Here is a 26,390-nt window from a genome sequence, read left to right as displayed (position 1 = left end):
AATCACAAACATACTAGAAATAACTATATACATAAATATATAGAAATAAGTCATTACAAATTCCATAGGCTGTGATATTCTGATGATAGGCCCAGTTTTTGCTTTGATAGAGCTCCTGCCAATACAGGGTTAAAATGTCATGCCCATATTTGGTATCATTCGAATTGTCTGCTCATTGGCTAAAAAGGTAGACGGGTCTTGTAGCATTTAAATCTAACTGGTCCGTGCAAATGTCGATCGTCTCAACGTGGTCCCTGACATGGTGTCATCGGCTTGTCCGCTTCCATTGGCCATAGGCAAACCTGAACGGATTGGCTAATATGAGATTTCGATCGAAAGCTTAGAAGCTAGGGAATACAATGACGCCCACAACAATCATGTAGGAAGCTGGGGAGCGAAGCTATCGGCGATTGAAGTGCGGAAATGGAAAACTGTTTCGCGTTTTTCCGTTGTGATTCGGCCAGAAACGTCAACATTGTGAGGCGAAGAGATCGTTTTGGAATATAAAGCTTGGATATTACCTTTCCTTGGACTCTTGGGGATTTATGAAAATCAAGTTTTGGGCAAAATACCACTTTTTTGCTGTAAGGACAACGAAAACAGGTATGCATGCACTCTCAGCTCTAACGACCAGCTGCACAGGTTACGGCTGAATTGTTTTATTTTCAGTTACTTTGTAACAGTTGTGTAACTGCTATAAATCACCTTATGCTTTGTATGTGGGCTTAAATTAATCATTAGAGGCTAAGTTTTCAATTGGTGTGTCGCATGGCTGTATAGTTGGAAGATTTAATGCTTTAAAGTTATAAAAACGCTAATGAGTGGACGTTTTATCGAGGTTACAGCGACGCCACAGTCACAAAGTGTCCCGTTGACGGGACGGTGACCCTTGAGAGGTTAAAAACCACACTTTGTTACCATATGAAACACACACGTTTCACATTACTATACTCTGTTTGCACGAGTTACACTCTGCTGTGATAAACCTAAAACACTTTTAGCACTTCTACTTCCCTATGATTAGAGTAGGCTACCATCAACAAAGTACAAATATAATGTAAATTCACCAAACACTACACAAGACCAATGTTGCAGACTGAAGAAACTCATTTATTTCTCAACACGCCCAAAATGTTGATAGGGAGATTCATAATACTGTAACAAAATGTCACTTTACGTATTGTACTGTAAGTTTACTGTAAAAAAAAAAAAAACTAGACATTGTCTCTTCGCCTAGCTGGATCTGGCCAGAGAATTTCATCAACATCGCAGGCAATGTCATTAGCAAGACACCTTGGAAAGAAACGTCTTGAATGACGAATCCATCCTTGCATTGCTGCTACCTCCCTCTGGTCCCAGGCCTCCTCCATGGCTTGGATGAGGGTTACCTCAGCCTGGAGACGCAGATCATATACCTTCCACCGCCATGCCGAGAAAAACTCTTCTATAGGGTTGAGGAATGGAGAGTATGGTGGAAGATAAAGGACGGTGAAATGTGGATGTTGCTGAAACAAGTTCTGAACCAGAGCAGAGCGGTGGACACATTGTCCCAGACAACAATGTATTGCATATGATCGATTTGATTTGCTGCTGTTATGTTGTGCAATTGGTCCAAGAATGTAAGTATGAGTGCTGTGTTGTAAGGGCCCATATGGGCATGGCGGTGGAGGACCCCATTCTGTGTAATGGCTGCACAGTCACAGAGTGTTATATTACCCCCACGTTGCCCTGGGACATCGACTATAGCCCTGTGGCCAATGGTGTTTCTTCCCCTCCTTCGTGTTCTCGTCAGGTTGAACCCAGCCTCATCTACGTAAATGAACTCATGCTGGATCTCCTCTCCATCCATTCGTAAAACTCTCTGAAGAACAGTGTCAGGCAAAATTGTGTAGTTCAGTGTAGATGTAGTATAGATATTACAGTACAGTAAAAGATTATGAGACAGTATGCAAGATCACACTGCTAAAGTGAATACATACCTCTGCATAATCATGCCGCAGTCGTTTCACCCTGTCGGAATTGCGCTCGAAAGGCACTCGATAAATTTGCTTCATTTGAATATGGTTGTTTTTTAGGATGCGTGCCAGTGTTGATGTTGAGACCTGATGAATATCGTTGAAACTGGCGTGGTTATTGACAATGGTAGTTTGGAGCTGATTGAGTGTTATAGCATTGTTGGCCAAAACCATGTTTACTATCTCCCTCTCTTGCTGTTCTGTGAACATAGGAGGCCTTCCCCCTTGTTGTTCCTGACCCTCAATCCTATGTAGAAAAAAAAAAACAGTTTACAAAAGTACAGTAATTTCACAGGAAAAGGTAACAGAAGTGCTGATAGTGCATAGAATACAGTACTGTAAGCAGTTACTGAAACCGTGCAGATGTGTTTGATATGATGATATTTTTACAATACCTATTTTCCAGTCGAAATGTTCTTATCACACTTGCCACTGTGTATCGGCTTAGATTTGGCTGTACTCGCATTCCAGCCTCCCTCAGCGTCAGGCCGTGGTTGACAACGTGGTCAACCAGTGTCTCATTTGTCAGATTCGGTCCTCTTTGAGCACCTTCTTGTCTTCCTCTTCCTCTTCCTCTACCTCTACCTCCAGCATGGCCTCCATCTCTTCCTCTTCCTCTGTTGATTCCTCCTCTGTTGATTCCTCTTCCTCCTCCTCCTTGTCCTCCTCCTCGTTCTCCTCGTCTTACTCTTTCTCTGACTCTTTCCATTGTGCTTGAAGACCAATGAACTCACCGGCTGGTTTTTATAGTGCTTATACACCTGATTGGTGTGTCTACAATTAGGCAAACAAGTGTTTGCACACCTGATGACTGTGTTGAACCAATTGGTTGGACGGTGCGGTAATTTGACAGTCAGTGCTTTGGTATTGCAAGGAAGTGACTTCATGATAGATTTTTGTGTGTAATGTATGTTAAGTGTGTTTAGTGTTTTGCAAATCACTGTGTGTAGAGTTTTGCAACAAGTGTGAGGTTGACAATGTGCTTATAGTTGTGCAAATATCGGCTGATGTTTTGCTTCTTGAGTGTAAGGTTTTGCTAATAGTGTACTACTTTTAATGTTAGTGTGTAAGCAATCCAAAAAAACTGTAATATTTGGCTTTTGAATTTCAATTTAACATTGGCTTTTAATTTTCATTTAATATTTGGCTTTTGAATTTATATGAATATTTTACTTAAAATACTGTTTTGTAAATCTGCAGTCCTCTGATGAGTTATGGGTTGTGGAGAACAAGTGCAAGGTAAGGCCATAACTAAAATCCAAAATCACTTTAATTGCCTTTTGCACCAGTAATCGTTTCAGTTGCTTGTAACATGGAGCAACTTTCTTTCAAACTTCAGGTGGTTTGTCCAATTTGCACCACAGAATTCCCAGACGATGAGATCACATTCCATGCTAGCCTATGTGGAGAGAGGTAATCTGCTTTGTTCAGCTCTCTGTATAATACATATTTTGTCTATGTATACATATGCAGTGTTAGGTGTTTGAAACTGCATTGTTTTTCATGTACAGCTTTGAATGTACAGTGACTTGTGGCCCAAGTACGCATGCTCAAACTCCAGTATGTAAATCAAGAAGGTATGTTTTATTTAGATGCCCTTCGTGTGAGTTTATATCAAATACAGAAATATTTCTGTGGACCATAATTTACACCATCTTATCTAGACATCACATTCTATCAAATTATTTAACACAGCACATTTATAATCACATGTAATTTTATTCTTTTCCAAACACTGTTCAGCATAATGCTTGATGGAACTATGAAATGGCAGTAATGTATACAAATTGTTTTTATAATTTGGGACCATCTTATATGTTCTCTGTCCTCTTTAAGTACGGAAGATGTATTGCACTTCCTTGCACATCAAGTTGACACAACAACAGAATTTAAGTTGTGTGTGGACAGAGAAGACCTTCCAGACAGGGGCATTCTCCAGTGGAAAAGAAAGAAAGCTGCATCTCCTGCCAGTGCTCTTAAGGTGGTGTATATAGGAGAGGCAGGTATTGATACAGGAGCCCTTAGGAAAGAGTTTTTAACAGGTAAGTTGGTCATTTAACCGCGGTTTTCTAATATGAAAAAAAAACAATCAATAAGCTAAAACAGGGTATTGCTGTTTTGTCTAAGGGCGTTTTCACACATACCTCGTTTGGTCCGGACTTTCGGACTTTTTAGTTTGATCCGAACCAAAATTAAAGGTGTGAAACCTCCCCCGGACCACGGTCCGGATCAAAAGACCAAATTTTGGTCCAACAAAAAGAGGTGGTCTCGGTCCGGACCAAACTGAACCATGGTCCGGTTCGTTGATAGTGTGAAAGCATTTTTTGGATGGTTCGGACTTTCGGACCAAATACAGGAAGCTCTGGCAGGCTCTCCTCGTGTTACAAGACCGGGGAAGCTCCTTTAAGGAATAGCTCGGTGCTTAGTGAGAGAGAGAGAGAGAGAGAGAGAGAGTAAATGCGCTCAGAGTAGACAACTGTCGGCTATCAGAGCAGAGAATACATCAGCAGTTTATTTGTTAAGTGGTAGTAAATGTACAGTGTAGGTTTCAGTTTGTCTCTGAATAAATGCTCCAGAAAGAAAGTTCCCGTGTCTTGCTTCTCTACATCACAACAAAACAAAAAGAGCCGCGGCAGTAGGGGAGAGCAGCGGTCAGTTGAATAGCCTAAACTCGGACCCAGAGAGAGGATACGAGAGGACGGGGAAGCCGTCAACAAACCAATCAGTTCTAAGTATCTGGAGACGCAGCTCACGTATGTGATGACGGCAGGACGTAGTTTTGTCACATATAGATCTGTAGTGCGCTTGCAAAACTGCAGTGTGAAACCAAAACTTACCGGATCAAATGTATACAATGTAACAAAAACATGAACCTTGGTACGGACCTTGGTTCGGACTTTCATGTGTGAAAACGCCCTTAGGCTTTGCACCAAAAGAGTTCCAGGGAGGACTGCCACTTGTTGATTTATTATCCGTTCCACAGCCCTCTTGTTTCTTTGTGGTCTTGCTGGTGCTAGTTAGCCGTGTGTTAGCATGCTTTTGTCCATTGTTTTGGGTCACTGGTAAAGTGGTGTCATTTCCACATGATCTGTTCACTTCCACATTTACTTCTAACCGGTATATTTTGGTTTCCAGAACTGCAATCTTCTGAAGGAGTTTGTAGTAGTCCTCTATGGAGAAGGGTGGCATCTTGCTGCTAATTAGCTTTAGCTACAGTCACTTTAGGACAGGCTTGAGCTATTGGTAGGCCACGCTCACGCAGAAAAATGTTCAAATAGGACAATAGCCTACTATGTCTACAAAAAATGTATAGTCCAGTGATTTATAAGTATCCAAGAGCCGCTGCTCATAGTTTCTCTAAGAGGAAAAGCAAGATTATCAGCAGAAATATGCAAGCAGAAGCAGGAGCAAGCAGTAGAGCGTCTGCACTGTAAGAAGCAGGAAGTAATATGTACCATATATATGTATATGTACCATATATGTAATCAATATTTTATAGTAATAATAGTTTATTTTTCCATATTGTTTTATGTTTATTGGTTCCGTTTTACTGTGTCTTAACGGGAAATAATTGGTGGGACAATAACGTTTTATTCTAAGATAAAACCAAAAATACAAATACAAAATGCAAACAATACATAAAGTGAAAATATATATATTTTTTTTTAAAGTTATTCATACCTTTTTATTGTAGCCTACTTCTGTATTTTGTACTTTTTTTCAAAATGATGACATATTGTGACCTGAAGGTGTCGCTGCAGCAGAAAAGAACCGGAAAGGGAACCGGAAGGAAAACAAAAATCAAATCTGGTGTTTGACCTAAATTAACATGACAGCTCCCATGACTGTCTCATGCTGACCGTTAGGCACAAACCTTAGTTTTTCGTTAAATAGTTACAGTTTTTCCAGGCAGATTATGGGTCTTTCTTGATCCGTGAAGACATCATTAGGTGACGCCATGTTGGCATCAGTGGTTGTCGCGACAGCAGCTTCCAGAGGGAAGTTGAGGTCGCTGGTCTCTGGGAGCAGGAGACTGTCCAGCAGCCACCTTGGCTCCCAGGATGGAGGTCCCTACCCTCTGCCCGAAACCCCCACTCTTCTCCTGGGAAGCGAGCCGCCTGCGATGGAGCGGAGACCCAGGAAAGATCCCAGCGACTGCTCCGTTCTCCTCTTCCCCAGCCAGGGCAGCCAGTTTATGGGCATGGGTAGAGGACTTTTGAAGTACCCTAACGTTAAGGAAATGTTCACGGTGGCCCAGAAGCTCCTCGGGTACGACCTGCTGTCTCTGTGCCTGGAGGGCCCCGAGGAGGAGCTGATGAAGACGGTTCACTGTCAGCCGGTGGTGTTTGTCACTTCACTGGCTGCGGTAGAGAGGCTCAACCACGAAAACCCCAAGGTGGCTGTCTGATTTTAATAATCTATAATCGATCGACAGCAGTTTTTTTGCAGCGGTGAAAGAAGTATTTTGATAGTTTTAGTACAATATACAAATATGTATTAAAAGTAAAAACCCTGCATTCAAAATCTTACTTGAGTAAAAATAGTAATGGGTAAAACCATTGGCTAATTTACAGAGGGGTGGTACAACCCCCCATAATCAAAACCATTAATAATAATTTCCTTTAAATAATTAAAGACATTTGCACCATAATTTGTTGCAGAAAAGGCACACATTGTTGCAAAAACGTTCACCAGAATTCAGGAAAAGAAGTGTTTAATAGAGATGCACCGATTACAACTTTCTAGGCCGATTTCCGATTTTCTTTGACTTATAGGCCAGCTCATACCGATTTTAGCCGATTCAGATTTCATTTTTTCTAACCACTTTACAGCACACACTAATATTTATTTTCTATCTTTTCTTTAATAGAACATTTTGCACAGAACTTAGAAATTTTTTTTAACAGATAATGGATCGCTATAAAATAGAACTATATAAATTACTCCTGAAGTGGAATATTCACACACATCTAAAATGCAATGTTAGAACCATTTCCTTCTTTTCACATCCAATCACGACCGGCATGAAATCAGCATACGTCAGACTGATCTGCCGGTCGCTGGTCATGGCCGAGCACGTGAAAACCGGCCGAATTCCGGTCACCTGCCGGTCTATCGGTGCATCTCTAGTGTTTAATATGCTCAAAATTTCCATTTGGATCAAAAGTAGAGATCTCAACCCCCCCATTGTCGAACCCAAAGTTACGCCCTTGGGTAAAACATCTTATTTAGTATATATTTTTTTTAAACTCTCTACACTTCTGTCCACAGGCCATTGAGACGTGTGTTGCTGCTGCGGGTTTCAGCGTTGGAGAATTTGCTGCCCTGGTTTTTTTCTGGTGCCATGAACTATGCAGAAGGTAAACGCGTTTCTTAACTTGTAAATGACAAAAATGTTGCTCAGTTAAAAGAAATATAATACATGACCCCCTATGTGTCTTCTAGCTCTGTATGCAGTGAAGGTCCGTGCAGAGGCCATGCAGAAAGCGTCTGAGCTGGTTGCTAGTTGGATGCTGTCAGTCATCGGTAGGCCACAGGCCCAGTATAAACATGCCTGTGTGCAGGCTAAAGAGCACTGCACAAGCCTGAGGATCAAGGAGCCGGTTTGCTCTGTGGCCAACTATCTGTTCCCCGATGGTAGGGTCATCGCAGGGCACCAAAAGGTATGTAGGATTATGGCAGCCTTAGGATGAACATATAATGTACCACAAAAAATCCTTTACATCCTTGTTGTTTTATTATTAGTTCAAAAATAGATTAAAGAAATCATTAATTGACCAATACAGAAAATAATAGACCGAAACATAGGAATGGAAATAGGGTTGTGCCGATGGACGATATCATCGTCCATCGTGGACGGTTGACCGGCATCACGATGGAGAGCCACCATCTTGATGCCACGCCCCCCACCCTGTCAGACAAACGCTACCTGGACTAGTAACGTATCAGCATGCGGTAAACATGCTCTGCGCCTCAGGTTGGACACAGCTGTCTCGAGCGAGAGAGAAAAAAGCGTTAACGTGGAACGCTATCACACTTTCCTTTATCCCTTCATTGGACTACCTTTGTTGATACTACTGTGTGCATGCATGAATAAGTAAGTCTGATGATGAGGTTATGTAGGATTTATGAATGTACGTTAGCAACAGTAGGCTAATTCACGAGGGTGCTATTAAATGTGTGAGCTAATACTGCGCATCTGTTCATGTGCAGAGTTGGGTTTCTGTTTATTGAAAGCGTTATTCAGTGCTAATATAACTGATAATGTAGTTTAAACTCAGTAATGGTATATTAGGTTATTACTGTCGCTCTGTTAAAGGCAAACGTTCCACTTTCCTGTCGTTAAGCAGATCACGGACATCTGATTGAGTCTAGACTTTACGGCACTGTAGTTAAGTGAAAGTAGGTCAAGTTGTTATTTACTGCCCCTACCAGCGCCAGCATTTAATACTGTCTATTTACAGAGGGCATTTAAATGTATGTCAGATTGTTTCTATGTTAATTGTTAGCCCATATAGTAGAAACAAATATTTATGTAAAAAGAACCCCGACAATGACGATATCATCGTCCATCACGACGTTTTACTGTAAACATCGTCAAGTGCCAATTTAGGGGACATCGCCCAACCTTAAATGGAAAGGTATTGTTGTAGATTCTTGTAAGTTATTGGAAGATCTGAAAGATTGTATGCTGTATTTGCATATCTATTTGTTTTGTAATAATATGATATTGTGAAGTAGGGGCAGGCCCAAATAAGCTATTTGCTTCTGCCTGCTCATTTTCGAACTAATCCTTTTTAAAAAAAAAAAAAAAATTCTGATTGTTTGTGTTTTATTTTGTGGTTATAATTTAATTAAATCTTTTCTTTGCAACATTGTTGATTGTTTGAGATAAATAAATAAGATAGAATCCTCTTGTGATATCTCTTTCATCATAACTGTGTTGTCTCCTCAGGCTCTGGATTTCCTCCAGCAAAATTCCCGACGTCTCCAGTTCGTGAGGACCAAACCTCTCCCAGTCAGCGGGGCTTTTCACACCGAGCTGATGGAGTCGGCTACTGAACCCCTCAGAGAGGTGCTCAGACAGGTGGAGGTCAGTCAAACTTTCTTCATGGTGTTATGTGTTATGGTAATTTAATGATTTCCATGTTTCCATTTTATATGTTTGGAAATGTAATATAAATGTGAATGTTGCCTTGTTTTTTATATATAGTGAAAGAATATTAAAAGTGCACTGTAAAAAATGTAAAATGAACCATTCTTGTGGCACCCATGGCCTGCCCTTAAAACACCCACTTTGGGAAGCATTAATAATCTGTAAAAGAGTGCTAATTTACAAAACCTATAAGACAGATGTGATGTTAAAACCACCCCTTTAAACTGCCCAACAGCTTGCTCTAAACCAGCTTCTTTGTAGTTTGATAGTAAGCTAAAAATCGTTGGCTTTTGCCGCTCTAGCCGCTGGCTAAATGAACATGTGATAAATGCAACAATGTTACAACTGCAACCCCGAATCGCACAGAGTCTACAGAATTAAAGGTGTGAACCAGTGACTGTTAAAAAACATCAAAAGGTGTGAATGTGCCCTTAGACTCCAGAATTGCTTCATATTGTGTTAAAGGACAATTCCGGCGCAAAATGAACCTAGTAACATATGTGTACCCAGTCGACCGTTCTCTGGGACATGTTTTCATGCTAATCAAATGTGTATTTAGCTTGAAACAAGCTAGCGTGAACCAGTGATTAGCTGCTAACGCTACCATCTCGAAGTCACAATCAGTCAAACGACGAACGCCATGCAACCAGTTACCAGTAACATAGCTCAAACACAGCCTTCGTGAGTCGACTGGTCATGATTGTTTTCCAAGATGCCACCCGCATGTAAACATGAACGCTACTGTCTTTATAATCTATCTTTTTAATAAACTGTCTGTACACTTACAAAGTTCTCAATGCTTCGGTTTACATGTAGGGACCCTCATTATGCTACCTTTAAAGTGTGGTGCTATTTTGAGCCTTGTTAGTGGTATAAAATAGCGATTTACCCTCTGCCCCGAAAGGTAGCGTTAGCAGCTAATCGCTGGTTTGCGCTAGCTTGTTTCAAGATAAATACACATTCGATTAGCAGAGAAGGGTCGACTGGGTACACATATGTTATTAACCCCTAGGTTAATTTTGCGCTGGAATTGTCCTTTTTAAGGTGAAAATGAAAGATCATCTTCAGTTCAATGAAAAAAGGTAAATATGTGAAACATTTGCGGTCAGGTTTTCACAGTGTGTTTTTATTGAACCCATTTAAAAAGACAAATGCACAGATATGAGATTAATAAAAAAAAAAAGACATTTTAATAATTGAAGTGTGGCAGTAAAACCGGATCACCACCAGAGTACACTAACACTATTTTTAAATTTTAACCTGCAAGTCTTTGAAATGTGGCAGGTAACCAGATCACCCGGAGTACACCAACACTATTTTAACCTGCAAGTCTTTGAAATGTGGCAGGTAACCGGATCACCCAGTTTGTTTTTTTTAAGTTAAATTAAACTAAAGATCACAATTGCTTGGCTATGAAAACAGAAGAAACAGTCCTGACAATGCACAGTGGTGTGTCTTGTGTGCGTGAGTGCGTGCGTGCGTGTACGTGCGAGAGGATATATTTGTCGTTTGGTGGGTTAGCAGTCCATTTGTCTGTCTTCTCTTTGAATTTTTGTGTCTCTCAGCCTCATAGAAGTCCAACAGTTTGAACCCCCAGGTCATCTCCTTCCCCATGCCCTGTGCCTTGTAGGGGAAGAACACTCTGGAGGGGCAGTAGTGTATTTCCCTGGTACCCCGGGGGAAGCTGTCATGTACAGTATGTGAGGGCTGTCAGGGCCCTGCTTTAGGGGTTGATGACAGAACCTGCACAGGGGCAACCTGTTGGAAGCTGCACTGCTGACTTCCTGTTCGCCCTCTCCTCTGACTCCATCTACGACTTCAGCTGACTGTAGGCTAAACAGTTCCTGGTCATCTTTTTCTGCTGCAGCTGCTGATGCGGCCGCTGCTGCTTGATGATGATGATGATGATGTTGTTGTTGTTGTTGTTGAACCAGGATGTCTGACCCAATCCGCTCCACTGTAGACCGGCTCAGAGACTCCTCCTAGTGCGGAGCAACAGGTGGAGGGGTTGAGAATGGCACAATCATATATTTATTATATAGTTTCTTACCAAACTCGGACAAAACATGCATCAAAAATTGTTTGTGGATTGTGTGAAGAGTTGTTTGAAATAAATTCAGTTAAAAAACAGTTCAATTTGTTACATTTATTATATATTATCCCCATAGTCTTGACATTTTGCATAGAGTAACTGATTACTAATTCAACCTTATTAAGCCTATTAAGCCTGACCATTAACTGGTCTGTAGGAGGATGGTAGGTAGGTAATTTGAATGACCTGTATCCATGAAAGACTGCCTCTGGTAGCAGCTGTGTGCTGGGACCGCTGGGACCGGGAAACTGCTTCAGAGCCCTGCTGAAAGACCACTCCAGCTGTGTGATCAGCACCACTCCAACTGGATCTTCACTGGTCTCCTGCAATACAGCATCACATATAGTGATTTAGTCAGTCTAAGCCTACAGATCAAAAATATTTTGCATTCATTTGCTATTGGGTCATATTACTCTCAAATGCAATTATACACATGTTCACTGTGAAAATCCCTACATGCTAAATAGAGCAACCAACAATCACAATAACCTGTCACACATAAGATACATAATAGATATGTGACATTTTTTAAAAGTTGTAAGCTAAATGAGGAACAATTCAATTTCCTCACAATTTTAAACACATTTACACTGCAAGTGTCAGACTGAGCAGAATATGGAGCATGCAGGAGACAGACTGGGGCAACAGCCTCCCGTGTAAGAAGAAAGGGCATTAGAGGCGGGAAAGGCGTACGGCACGTAGTGAAATATCAAATGAGATAAGGGCAACAATCACACTTTAATCAACCATGGCCTGGCATGACAGGCTGGGTGGAGAGTACAGCCTCTTTTCTTTTTACCTGCACTTGTACAGCAGTTCCTAATAGTTTTGCTTTTGTATATCTTTTTTTTTGTACAAGCTTTCTTTATGTATATTTCCTATGGCTAGTATGTACACACAATGACAAGATACATGTTTTGTTGAAAATGTTTTTGTTGACATCAATAGTATTCAGCTGCCTCAATATAAAATGTTAGACTTCAGACAATATTTCATAGTGGGCAACTATCACACTTTCAGATTACACTGTCATTAGACAGGATGTCTTTGCATTTTGACTGTGTTGGTCTAAGCAATAATTAATAATGATTGTTTTGATGCCACTTAGTTATTCATTGATGGATTTATTTACATTTGAAACAGGATTTCATTATTTTGATTGAGTAATCACCTTTTATAGGTCACATAGATTATTGGAATGCTGAATGTGCCATGTGGTGTGAGAGCTGTACTTAGAGTTTTGACAATTGTAAATTTGGTTCAGTAAATGTGCCAAAGAGATTTAGAAAAACTGTAACCTGGATTACCTGAGAGTCTGTGGCCACCACAGCAGCAGGGCAGTGATCCTCGGTCTCCATAGCTACAGCAGCTGGGATGTTGGGTTGTAACCTGTGCTTGTCACAATTTAACACAACATGACGACAGCCTGGCTCCACATGCTGAAGTCCACATATCATCTGAGCTGAGGAGCTAGAAGGGGCTGGCAGCGGGGCCTTCAGCCTGGCTGTAAGAAGATTTTGGTCACAAAAACATTCAGGGCATTCATGATGGTTTAAAGTAAGAAGCAACAAATAATAACCTTTCACAGAAGCAACAATCCCAGAGTAGTCATCAGGGCTCGGCAGGTCTGGAAACCGGCGTCGTTGGCTCTGTCCTGTGTGCTGTAAAAACAATTCAGAGTCATTTTCCTCACACAGTCAAGTTAGTTTATTCTTCACAATGTGTCTTTATATGTTTTCTCTCTAACAAACTGTGAATACAGACTGAAAACACCATATTTCCTTAAATTATGAATCATTATTTATTTGTCATGAAAAAAACAATGCTTTTAAGAAAACAGGTAAAGCACAGAAACAATATCAATATATAGTAAGCACACAATCAATTCAATTCAATTCAATTTTCAATCAAAGATGTGGTTTGTTGTGCCTATTGAATATATAAATTTAAAATGCCAAATCCTTGAATGACAGCCTGAGAAAAAAAAACCTGTTGGTGGAGACACAGCCGTGGCTCTTTAGACTGCTGCTGCTGGCCCTGAAAGCACAGCTGACATTAGACTATTATCATGACCAGTAGGAGTAAGAGTTTAAAAAATACTCTGGTTATTAAACTAGATCCACCTACTTAGTTCAGTGTCAAATTTAGACTGAGAGAGATTAAGCATCCCCCTCTCCATCGCCACGAGATGACTGTAATGGTAACATTTATTGTGTGTCAGGTATTTACCTGATGGAGCCTTCGCTAAAGACACCGTAATCTTTCCTGGAAAGAAGTTGGATCCTGTGCACAGAAAAACACAATGCACATAATAATTTGTATGATTTTATTCATGAATATAATTATACTATTATCATAGATCGATAGATAGATAGATAGATAGATAAATAGACAGATAGATAGATAGATAGACAGACATAGATAGATAGATAGATAGATAGGTAGATAGGTAGGTAGATAGATAGATAGATAGACATATAGATAAATAGACAGATAGATAGATAGATAGATAGATAGATAGATAGATAGATAGATAGACAGACATAGATATAGATAGATAGATAGATAGATAGATAGATAGATAGATAGATAGATAGATAGATGAACAAAATGTTTCACCTATTAATCTTAACAATTTAATATTCTGTTTGGCATAGCAATTAAACCCCATTCCAGACATGCTGTAGTATTTAACGTTACCCATTCAAAATGTACACTATAGTTGCCTGAAATAGGAAGTATTTATGTCTCAGTGATATGATTTTTAAATACAAAAAATGTAGAAGCATGCAGCAAGAGAAAAAAATTAAAATCAGACAGGTCTTCCACAAAGTAACCTTATTACAATTGGTAAACATTACTAAAAAACGCTAAAATATAACGTTATGCATAACGTTAATGTATTAACCTTAATGTTAGCTAACATCATACCATTAACTAAAAACAGTTAGAACCTGTCAATCATAAAACAATAACACTAAACGTAACGTAACACTTTCCCATATAAACAAAGGAGACACATACATTTACTACTTACTTTTGATAAGTTTACCAGCTTCTTAGACGACAGAACAGTGATTAAAACGCCGTACATACCGATATAAAACCTCCGTGGATTATATTCTCTACTGCTGCTGCTGCTGATGATGTGAAGGCTGTCACTGTAAACAGGAAACAAAGAAGAAAAGAGTCTCTCCTTAACTTTATCCACAGGGGGAAACAGCGCCCCCGAAATCCAGCTTGTGGCCACAAATATATGACAGCCGTAGTTTAAGACTTACCATAGAGAATGAATGGTAAAAGTTAAGAGAATTAAGCCCTACTATTCACGGCTCGCGCGCGGGAGACCGGGGTTCGATTCCCCGACGGGGAGAATATTCTAACTGTTAATTATTTACCAAGGCTACATCGACACTACTGTTAGCCGGAGTGGTGTGGATACGAGGCCTTACCATAGAATAATATCTGCGTTTTTAAGAAAAAAAGGGTCAGAATGGGTAAAGTCCAACAAAGACAAAAGTTTTCCAGCAGCACTGAGCATGTTCCTGCTATCAAATAGAGCTTTGAGCTGCTTACACACCAACCAGACGGCCAACCGTCGGCAGAAAAGGCAGTTGGACTGATCAGTCTCCCCGAGTTGGTCAAAGAAATGCCTCAGAAAACACCGAAGAGACGAGACGTAATACGTCTCCATAACAGCAGGCGGCGCTAATCTGTATTGTTGCCCAAAAAATTAAAACCGGCAGCTGATTGGACGAACGCGTCACGTGGGTCTGTTTTCTTCCGAAATTCAAAGACAGACTGTCATGGCGGCTTGTTCAGAATACGATCTCGTGTTGTACTAAAATAGTTCACCGAAACATGTTTATGAAAACATTTTAAGCGAGAAATAGGCCATGCAGTTGCTGACTCTGTCATTTTCATTCTCATGTCACATCGGCCAAAATGAAGGCCGGCGGCCCTCGGGAGACGACGGAACGCGAACGCGCACCGAACAGACTCGAGTCACTGACCCGCCAGACTGTCCAACGGCCAATTATCGGCTCTATGTGTCCGTAACGTAAGACGTATCCAGAAACGTAAAACAACAACAATGAGGCTAAGAGGTTGTGGCTCAGCTAAGGTAAGAACAATGAGGCTAAGAACAACAATGAGAGTAAAAGAATTACATAAACATTTCAATATTTTTCATTGAAATATGCTCAATTATGTTAGTCAAATGTTAATGATTTGGAGAAAGAACAACAAGGGCGAAAATTAAGCCCAGGGATTTATTTGCTTGGACCAACCATCAGGTGGAACTGCTACTGAAAGGCATACAAGCTTACCTAACCGATAAGACTGACTGACGTGGGTGTCTGCATTCGTTTCCAAAGTTCTCAGTTTCTGCCTGTACAGACTACAACGCAACCCTGCAAGTTTCAAACTTAAACGGGTTGATCAACGTTCCAAATGTCTTTGCGTAAGGGTTCGCGGAAATGCCGGAGTAGTGTGGATACAAGGCCTAAACATAGCCAAAGATATGCGTTTTTAGGAGGAAAACACTATTAAAGTGGATATAGTCCAAGAAAGACAACAGTTTTACAGCAGCATTGACCATGTTCCTGCTATCAAAGAGAGCTTTACAGTGACGATATGATCACCTACCTCGGATCCAGGAACGTAGGATGGAAGCAGGAACGTAAGACGGATCCAGGAACATTAAACAACATCAATGAGGCGAAGAGGTTGAGGCTCACGAAAGGTAAGAACAACGAGGCTAAGAACAATAAGAGCAAAAGAATTACATAAGCATTTAAATATTTTTTTATTAAACTATGCTCAATTATGTTATTCAAATCCTGATAATAATTTGGAGAAAGAACAACAACGGCGAAAAGTAAGCCCAGGGATTTATTTGCTTGGACCAACCATGAGGTGGAACTGCTACTGAAAGGCATGCAAGCTTACCTAACCGATAAGACTGACTGACGTGGGTGTCTGCATTCGTTTCCAAAGTTCTCTGTTTCTGCCCGGCTGAGGATTTGACTGAATCATTTGATTTCATTAGTCAGTGTAATCAAATAGAAAACAAATGTACTTTCCACCCAGAGACATTTTACGTGTCAGGCGAATGTGATGACTAGTGCACTGTGGAAACCTCGGTAGGCCTGGCCACGATTTCAAGACAGGGACAGTTTTCCATGCAGGTTATTGAGATTTTAAATCAGCAGAGTTTGATTGTGCGAAGTAAACTCAAACAAATGTGTTTCCGCCCTGTTTCGAACAGGGGACCTTTTGCGTGTTAGGCAAACGTGATAACCACTACACTACGGAAACCGACGAAAAGGGTTTTTCCACATGTTCGTCGGGAAATGCACCATTCATATTTTACTGCAAATGTTCAAAATGCCGTTTGACATGTCTATTTTTGACACATAGATATGTTAAACAGGATTCAGTCACAGCTGCTCTGTCATGGATATGACTGACAGTGAATATATAGTAAACCTAAATGTTTCTACATGTAGTCACTGTCGCCTAAATGATGTAATAGCGCCACCTAGCGAGTGACGTGCCAAATTTAGTCCTCGGGCATTCCTCGTTAGTATAGTGGACAGTATCTCCGCCTGTCACGCGGAAGACCGGGGTTCGATTCCCCGACGGGGAGAATATTCTACCTCTTAATTATTTACCAAGGCTACATCGACACTACTGTTAGCCGGAGTGGTGTGGATACGAGGCCTTACCATAGAATAATATGTGCGTTTTTAAGAAAAAAAGGGTCAGAATGGGTAAAGTCCAACAAAGACAAAAGTTTTCCAGCAGCACTGAGCATGTTCCTGCTATCAAAGAGAGCTTTGAGCTGCTTACACACCAACCAGACAGCCAACCGTCGGCAGAAAAGGCAGTTGGACTGATCAGTCTCCCGAGTTGGTCAAAGAAATGCCTCAGAAAATACCGAAGAGACGCAGACGTAATACGTCTCCATAACCGGCGGCAGGCTAATCTGTATTGTTGCCCAAAAAATGAAAACCGGCAGCTGATTGGACGAACGCGTCACGTGGGTCTGTTTTCTTCCGAAATTCAAAGACAGACTGTCATGGCGGCTTGTTCAGAATACGATCTCGTGTTGTACTAAAATAGTTCACCGAAACGTGTTTATGAAAACATTTTAAGCGAGAAATAGGCCATGCAGTTGCTGACTCTGTCATTTTCATTCTCATGTCACATCGGCCAAAATGAAGGCCGACGGCCCCTCGGACGGACGACGGCACGGAACGCACCGAACAATACGTAACCACGACCCTCGTCAGACTGTCCAACGGCCGATTATCGGCTCTATGTGTCCGTAACGTAAGACGTATCCAGAAACGTAAAAAAACAAAAATGAGGCTAAGAGGTTGTGGCTCAGCTAAGGTAAGAACAATGAGGCTAAGAACAACAATGAGAGTAAAAGAATTACATAAACATTTCAATATTTTTCATTGAAATATGCTCAATTATGTTAGTCAAATGCTGTTAATAATTTGGAGAAAGAACAACAAGGGCGAAAAGTAAGCCCAGGGATTTATTTGCTTGGACCAACCATCAGGTGGAACTGCTACTGAAAGGCATGCAAGCTTACCTAACCGATAAGACTGACTGACGTGGGTGTCTGCATTCGTTTCCAAAGTTCTCAGTTTCTGCCTGTACAGACTACAACGCAACCCTGCAAGTTTCAAACTTAAACGGGTTGATCAACGTTTCCAAATGTCTTTGCGTAAGGGTCGCGGAAATGCCGGAGTAGTGTGGATACAAGGCCTAAACATAGCCAAAGATATGCGTTTTTAAGGAAAACACTATTAAAGTGGATATAGTCCAAGAAAGACAACAGTTTTACAGCAGCATTGACCATGTTCCTGCTATCAAAGAGAGCTTTACAGTGATCACCTACCTCGGGATCCAGGAACGTAGGATGGAAGCAGGAACGTAAGACGGATCCAGGAACGTAAAACAACACCAATGAGGCGAAAAGGTTGAGGCTCACGAAGGTAAGAACAACGAGGCTAAGAACAATAAGAGCAAAAGAATTACATAAGCATTTAAATATTTTTTTATTAAACTATGCTCAATTATGTTATTCAAATCCTGATAATAATTTGGAGAAAGAACAACAACGGCGAAAAGTAAGCCCAGGGATTTATTTGCTTGGACCAACCATGAGGTGGAACTGCTACTGAAAGGCATGCAAGCTTACCTAACCGATAAGACTGACTGACGTGGGTGTCTGCATTCGTTTCCAAAGTTCTCTGTTTCTGCCCGGCTGAGGATTTGACTGAATCATTTGATTTCATTAGTCAGTGTAATCAAATAGAAAACAAATGTACTTTCCACCCAGAGACATTTTACGTGTCAGGCGAATGTGATGACTAGTGCACTGTGGAAACTTCGGTAGGCCTGGCCACGATTTCAAGACAGGGACAGTTTTCCATGCAGGTTATTGAGATTTTAAATCAGCAGAGTTTGATTGTGCGAAGTAAACTCAAACATATGTGTTTCCGCCCTGTTTCGAACAGGGGACCTTTTGCGTGTTAGGCAAACGTGATAACCACTACACTACGGAAACCGACGAAAGGGTTTTTCCACATGTTCGTCGGGAAATGCACCATTCATATTTTACTGCAAATGTTCAAAATGCCGTTTGACATGTCTATTTTTGACACATAGATATGTTAAACAGGATTCAGTCACAGCTGCTCTGTCATGGATATGACTGACAGTGAATATATAGTAAACCTAAATGTTTCTACATGTAGTCACTGTCGCCTAAATGATGTAATAGCGCCACCTAGCGAGTGACGTGCCAAATTTAGTCCTCGGGCATTCCTCGTTAGTATAGTGGACAGTATCTCCGCCTGTCACGCGGAAGACCGGGGTTCGATTCCCGGACGGGGAGAATATTCTACCTCTTAATTATTTACCAAGGCTACATCGACACTACTGTTAGCGGGGGGTGTGATGGCGGAGGCCTTACCAAGAAGAATAATTTGTGCGTTTTTAAGAAAAAAAGGGTCAGAATGGGTAAAGTCCAACAAAGACAAAAGTTTTCCAGCAGCACTGAGCATGTTCCTGCTATCAAAGAGAGCTTTGAGCTGCTTACACACCAACCAGACGGCCAACCGTCGGCAGAAAAGGCAGTTGGACTGATCAGTCTCCCCGAGTTGGTCAAAGAAATGCCTCAGAAAACACCGAAGAAGAGGCGTACGTATCGTCTCCATAACAGCGCAGGCGGCTAATCTGTATTGTTGCCCAAAAAATGAAAACCGGCAGCTGATTGGACGAACGCGTCACGTGGGTCTGTTTTCTTCCGAAATTCAAAGACAGACTGTCATGGCGGCTTGTTCAGAATACGATCTCGTGTTGTACTAAAACAGTTCACCGAAACGTGTTTATGAAAACATTTTAAGCGAGAAATAGGCCATGCAGTTGCTGACTCTGTCATTTTCATTCTCATGTCACATCGGCCAAAATGAAGGCCGACGGCCCCTCGGACGGACGACGGCACGGAACGCACCGAACAGACTCGAGTCACTGACCTCGCCAGACTGTCCAACGGCCGATTATCGGCTCTATGTGTCCGTAACGTAAGACGTATCCAGAAACGTAAAAAAACAAAAATGAGGCTAAGAGGTTGTGGCTCAGCTAAGGTAAGAACAATGAGGCTAAGAACAACAATGAGAGTAAAAGAATTACATAAACATTTCAATATTTTTCATTGAAATATGCTCAATTATGTTAGTCAAATGCTGTTAATAATTTGGAGAAAGAACAACAAGGGCGAAAAGTAAGCCCAGGGATTTATTTGCTTGGACCAACCATCAGGTGGAACTGCTACTGAAAGGCATGCAAGCTTACCTAACCGATAAGACTGACTGACGTGGGTGTCTGCATTCGTTTCCAAGTTTCCTCAGTTTCTGCCTGTACAGACTACAAGCGCGGGGGGGGGGGGGGGGGGGGGGGAGGGGGGGGGGGGGGGAAAAAAAGGTTTTTAAGGCACTATTAAAGTAGGATATAAGGTCAGATTTTCAAAGCAATAGTTATAGCAGCATTTACCATGTTCCTGCTATCAAAGAGAGCTTTACAGTGACGATATGATCACCTACCTCGGATCCAGGAACGTAGGATGGAAGCAGGAACGTAAGTCGGATCCAGGAACGTAAAACAACATCAATGAGGCGAAATGGTTGAGGCTCACGAAAGTAAGAACAACGAGGCTAAGAACAATAAGAGCAAAAGAATTACATAAGCATTTAAATATTTTTTATTAAACTATGCTCAATTATGTTATTCAAATCCTGATAATAATTTGGAGAAAGAACAACAACGGCGAAAAGTAAGCCCAGGGATTTATTTGCTTGGACCAACCATGAGGTGGAACTGCTACTGAAAGGCATGCAAGCTTACCTAACCGATAAGACTGACTGACGTGGGTGTCTGCATTCGTTTCCAAAGTTCTCAGTTTCTGCCTGTACAGACTACAACGCAACCCTGCAAGTTTCAAACTTAAACGGGTTGATCAACGTTTCAAATGTCTTTGCGTAAGGGTCGCGGAAATGCCCGAGGTAGTGTGGATACAAGGCCTAAACATAGCCAAAGATATGCGTTTTTAAGGAAAACACTATTAAAGTGGATATAGTCCAAGAAAGACAACAGTTTTACAGCAGCATTGACCATGTTCCTGCTATCAAAGAGAGCTTTACAGTGACGATATGATCACCTACCTCGGATCCAGGAACGTAGGATGGAAGCAGGAACGTAAAAGCGGATCCAGGAACATTAAACAACATCAATGGGCGAAGAGGTTGAGGCTCACGAAGGTAAGAACAACGGCGCTAAGAACAATAAGAGCAAAAGAATTACATAAGCATTTAAATATTTTTTTATTAAACTATGCTCAATTATGTTATTCAAATCCTGATAATAATTTGGAGAAAGAACAACAACGTCGAAAAGTAAGCCCAGGGATTTATTTGCTTGGACCAACCATGAGGTGGAACTGCTACTGAAAGGCATGCAAGCTTACCTAACCGATAAGACTGACCGGCGTGGGTGTCTGCATTCGTTTCCAAAGTTCTCTGTTTCTGCCCGGCTGAGGATTTGACTGAATCATTTGATTTCATTAGTCAGTGTAATCAAATAGAAAACAAATGTACTTTCCACCTAGAGACATTTTACGTGTTCGAATGTGATGACTAGTGCACTGTGGAAACTTCGGTAGGCCTGGCCACGATTTCAAGACAGGGACAGTTTTCCATGCAGGTTATTGAGATTTTAAATCAGCAGAGTTTGATTGTGCGAAGTAAACTCAAACAAATGTGTTTCCGCCCTGTTTCGAACAGGGGACCTTTTGCGTGTTAGGCAAGCGCGGATAACCACTACACTACGAAAACCGGCGAAAGGGTTTTTCCACATGTTCGGTGCGGAAAAGTGCACCATTCATATTTTACTGCAAATGTTCAAAATGCCGTTTGACATGTCTATTTTTGACACATAGATATGTTAAACAGGATTCAGTCACAGCTGCTCTGTCATGGATATGACTGACAGTGAATATATAGTAAACCTAAATGTTTCTACATGTAGTCACTGTCGCCTAAATGATGTAATAGCGCCACCTAGCGAGTGACGTGCCAAATTTAGTCCTCGGGCATTCCTCGTTAGTATAGTGGACAGTATCTCCGCCTGTCACGCGGAAGACCGGGGTTCGATTCCCCGGCGGAGAATATTCTACCTCTTAATTATTTACCAAGGCTACATCGACACTACTGTTAGCGGAGTGGTGTGGATGACGGGCGCTTACCATAGAATAATATGTGCGTTTTTAAGAAAAAAGGGTCAGAATGGGTAAAGTCCAACAAAGACAAAAGTTTTCCAGCAGCACTGAGCATGTTCCTGCTATCAAAGAGAGCTTTGAGCTGCTTATACACCAACCAGACGGCCAACCGTCGGCAGAAGAAGGCAGTTGGACTGATCAGTCTCCCGAGTTGGTCAAAGAAATGCCTCAGAAAACACCGAAAGAGACGGAGCGTATCACGTCTCCATAACAGCAGGCGGCGCTAATCTGTATTGTTGCCCAAAAAATGAAAACCGGCAGCTGATTGGACGAACGCGTCACGTGGGTCTGTTTTCTTCCGAAATTCAAAGACAGACTGTCATGGCGGCTTGTTCAGAATACGATCTTGTGTTGTACTAAAACAGTTCACCGAAACGTGTTTATGAAAACATTTTAAGCGAGAAATAGGCCATGCAGTTGCTGACTCTGTCATTTTCATTCTCATGTCACATCGGCCAAAATGAAGGCCGACGGCCCCTCGGACGGACGACGCGGAACGCACCCGAACAGACTTCGAGTCACTGACCCGCCGCCAGACTGTCAACGGCCAATTATCGGCTCTATGTGTCCGTAACGTAAAGACGTATCCAGAAACGTAAAACAACAACAATGAGGCTAAGAGGTTGTGGCTCAGCTAAGGTAAGAACAATGAGGCTAAGAACAACAATGAGAGTAAAAGAATTACATAAACATTTCAATATTTTTCATTGAAATATGCTCAATTATGTTAGTCAAATACTGTTAATAATTTGGAGAAAGAACAACAAGGGCGAAAAGTAAGCCCAGGGATTTATTTGCTTGGACCAACCATCAGGTGGAACTGCTACTGAAAGGCATGCAAGCTTACCTAACCGATAAGACTGACTGACGTGGGTGTCTGCATTCGTTTCCAAAGTTCTCAGTTTCTGCCTGTACAGACTACAACGCAACCCTGCAAGTTTCAAACTTAAACGGGTTGATCAACGTTTCAAATGTCTTGCGTAAGGGTCGGCGGAAATGCCGGGAGTAGTGTGGATACAAGGCCTAAACATAGCCAAAGATATGCGTTTTTAAGGAAAACACTATTAAAGTGGATATAGTCCAAGAAAGACAACAGTTTTACAGCAGCATTGACCATGTTCCTGCTATCAAAGAGAGCTTTACAGTGACGATATGATCACCTACCTCCGATCCAGGAACGTAGGATGGAAGCAGGAACGTAAAGACGGATCCAGGAACATAAAACAACATCAATGAGGCGAAGAGGTTGAGGCTCACGAAGGTAAGAACAACGAGGCTAAGAACAATAAGAGCAAAAGAATTACATAAGCATTTAAATAGTTTTTTATTAAACTATGCTCAATTATGTTATTCAAATCCTGATAATAATTTGGAGAAAGAACAACAACGGTGAAAAGTAAGCCCAGGGGATTTATTTGCTTGGACCAACCATGAGTTGGAACTGCTACTGAAAGGCATGCAAGCTTACCTAACCGATAAAGACGGACGGTGTGGGTGTCTGCATTCGTTTCCAATTTTCTCAGTTTCTGCCTGTACAGACTACAACGCTACCCTGCAAGTTTCAAACTTAAACGGGTTGATCAACGTTCCAAATGTCTTTCGCGTAAGGTCGGCGGAATTCCGGAGTAGTGTGGATACAAGGCCTAAACATAGCCAAAGATATGCGTTTTTAAGGAAAACACTAATAAAGTGGATATAGTCCAAGAAAGACAACAGTTTTACAGCAGCATTGACCATGTTCCTGCTATCAAAGAGGCTTTACAGTGACGATATGATCACCTACCTCCGGATCCAGGAACGTAGGATGGAAGCGAGGCGTTAAGACGGATCCAGGAACATAAAACAACATCAATGAGGGCGAGGTTTGAGGCTCACGAAAGGTAAGAACAACGAGGCTAAGAACAATAAGAGCAAAAAGAATTACATAAGCATTTAAATATTTTTTTATTAAACTATGCTCAATTATGTTATTCAAATCCTGATAATAATTTGGAGAAAGAACAACAACGTGAAAAAGTAAGCCCGAGTGATTTATTTGCTTGGACCAACCATGAGTTGGAACTGCTACTGAAAGGCATGCAAGCTTACCTAACCCGATAAGACTGACTGACGTGGGTGTCTGCATTCGTTTCACAAAGTTCTCAGTTTCTGCCTGTACAGACTACAACGCAACCCTGCAAGTTTCAAACTTAAACGGGTTGATCAACGCGTTTCAAATGTCTTTCGCGTAAGGGTTGCGGAAATGCCGGATTAGTGTGGATACAAGGCCTAAACATAGCCAAAGATATGCGTTTTTAAGGAAAACACTATTAAAGTGGATATAGTCCAAGAAAGACAACAGTTTTACGGCAGCATTGACCATGTTCCTGCTATCAAAGAGAGCTTTACAGTGACGATATGATCACCTACCTCGGATCCAGGAACGTAGGATGGAAGCAGGAACGTAAAGACGGATCCAGGAACATTAAACAACATCAATGAGGCGAAGAGGTTGAGGCTCACGAAAGTTAGAACAACGAGGCTAAGAACAATAAGAGCAAAAGAATTACATAAGCATTTAAATATTTTTTATTAAACTATGCTCAATTATGTTGTTTCAAATCCTGATAATAATTTGGAGAAAGAACAACAACGGCGAAAAGTAAGCCCGGGGATTTATTTGCTTGGACCAACCATGAGGTTTGGAACTGCTACTGAAAGGCATGCAAGCTTACCTAACCGATAAGACTGACTGACGTGGGTGTCTGCATTACGTTTCCAAAGTTCTCAGTTTCTGCCTGTACAGACTACAACGCAACCTGCAAGTTTCAAACTTAAACGGGTTGATCAACGTTTCAAATGTCTTTGCGTAAGGGTCGCGGAAATGCCGGAGTAGTGTGGATACAAGGCCTAAACATAGCCAAAGATATGCGTTTTAAGGAAAACACTATTAAAGTGGATATAGTCCAAGAAAGCAACAGTTTTACAGCAGCATTGACCATGTTCCTGCTATCAAAGAGAGCTTTACAGTGACGATATGATCACCTACCTCGGATCCAGGAGCGGGATGGAAGCAGGAACGTAAAGACGGATCCAGGAACATTAAACAACATCAATGGGGCGTAGAGGTTGAGGCTCACGAAGGTAAGAACAACGAGGCTAAGAACAATAAGAGCAAAAGAATTACATAAGAGTATTTAAATATTTTTTATTAAACTATGCTCAATTATGTTATTCAAATCCTATGATAATAATTTGGAGAAAAAGAACAACGGCGAAAAGTAACCGCCCAGGGATTTATTTGCTTGGACCAACCATGAGGTGGAACTGCTACTGAAAGGCATGCAAGCTTACCTAACCGATAAGACTGACTGACGTGGGTGTCTGCATTCGTTTCAAAGTTCTCTGGCTCTGCCCGGCTGAGGATTTGACTGAATCCATTTGATTTCATTAGTCAGTGTAATCAAATAGAAAACAAATGTACTTTCCACCCAGAGACATTTTACGTCGAAGCGAATGTGATGACTAGTGCACTGTGGAAACTTCCGGTAGGCCGGCCACGATTTCAAGACAGGGACAGTTTTCCATGCAGGTTATTGAGATTTTAAATCAGCAGAGTTTGATTGTGCGAAGTAAACTCAAACAAATGGAGTTTCCGCCCTGTTTGAACAGGGGACCTTTTTGCGTGTTAGGCAAGCGGTGATAACCACTACACTACGGAAACGCAGCGAAAGGTTTTTCCACATGTTCGGAAATGCACCATTCATATTTTACTGCAAATGTTCAAAATGCCGTGTATATTTTGTACAAACAGATATATGTTAAACAGGATTCAGTCACAGCTGCTTCGTGTAATGGATAACGGACAGTGAGTGAATATATAGAAACCTAAATGTTTCTGCCTGAGTATGCTGTCGCCCAAATGATGTAATAAGCGCCACCTAGCGAGCGTGCCAAATTTGGTACCGGGCATTCCTCGTTAGTATAGTTGGACGGTATCTCTGCCTGTCACAGCGGAAGACCCGGGGGTTCGATTTCCACGGGGGAGAATATTCTACCTCTTAATTATTTACCAAGGCTACATCGGCACTACTGTTGCGAGTGGGTGTGAATCCGAGGGCCTTACCACTAGAAGAATAATATCTCGTTTTTAAAGAAAAAGGGGTAGAACGGGGTAAAGTCCAACAAAGACAAAGTTTTCCAGCAGCACTGAGCATGTTCCTGCTATCAAATAGAGCTTTGAGCTGCACACTCAACCAGACGGCCTAACAAATTGAACAATACAGCCAACGT

The 26,390-nt window shown here is 41.4% G+C and overlaps 1 long non-coding RNA gene, 3 other non-coding genes and 1 pseudogene across 6 annotated transcripts; 2 read left to right on the top strand and 3 right to left on the bottom strand.

Annotated features, from left to right (window-relative positions):
* Positions 1-5,832: 5,832 nt before the first annotated feature.
* On the top strand, positions 5,833-9,186 carry LOC120546298 (annotated as a pseudogene).
* A 3,719-nt stretch (positions 9,187-12,905) lies between these two features.
* LOC120546302 lies at positions 12,906-18,195 on the bottom strand. 3 transcript variants are annotated; one of them, XR_005636856.1, is made up of 5 exons: positions 18,180-18,195; positions 14,301-14,424; positions 13,391-13,546; positions 13,253-13,300; positions 12,906-12,924 (listed from the first exon to the last, which is right to left on the bottom strand). It is a non-coding gene; the product is annotated as an uncharacterized LOC120546302 (long non-coding RNA). The 3 variants fall into 3 exon arrangements; XR_005636855.1 differs by lacking the exon at positions 18,180-18,195 and adding an exon at positions 14,545-14,560; XR_005636857.1 differs by lacking the exon at positions 18,180-18,195 and adding an exon at positions 14,545-14,560 and having other exon boundaries at positions 13,391-13,528.
* On the bottom strand, positions 16,510-16,582 carry trnav-aac. Its single transcript has one exon. It is a non-coding gene; the product is annotated as a tRNA-Val (tRNA).
* Positions 16,842-16,913, top strand: trnad-guc. The gene has a single exon. It is a non-coding gene; the product is annotated as a tRNA-Asp (tRNA).
* A 583-nt stretch (positions 18,196-18,778) lies between the features above and the next one.
* Positions 18,779-18,851, bottom strand: trnav-aac. The gene has a single exon. It is a non-coding gene; the product is annotated as a tRNA-Val (tRNA).
* Positions 18,852-26,390: the final 7,539 nt, after the last annotated feature.

The sequence above is a fragment of the Perca fluviatilis genome, chromosome 18 (genome assembly GCF_010015445.1).
Source record: "Perca fluviatilis chromosome 18, GENO_Pfluv_1.0, whole genome shotgun sequence".
Taxonomy (NCBI): Eukaryota; Metazoa; Chordata; class Actinopteri; order Perciformes; family Percidae; genus Perca; species Perca fluviatilis.
The sequence above is the reverse complement of the archived record's forward strand: the minus strand, read 5'-3'. Positions and strand labels throughout refer to the sequence as shown.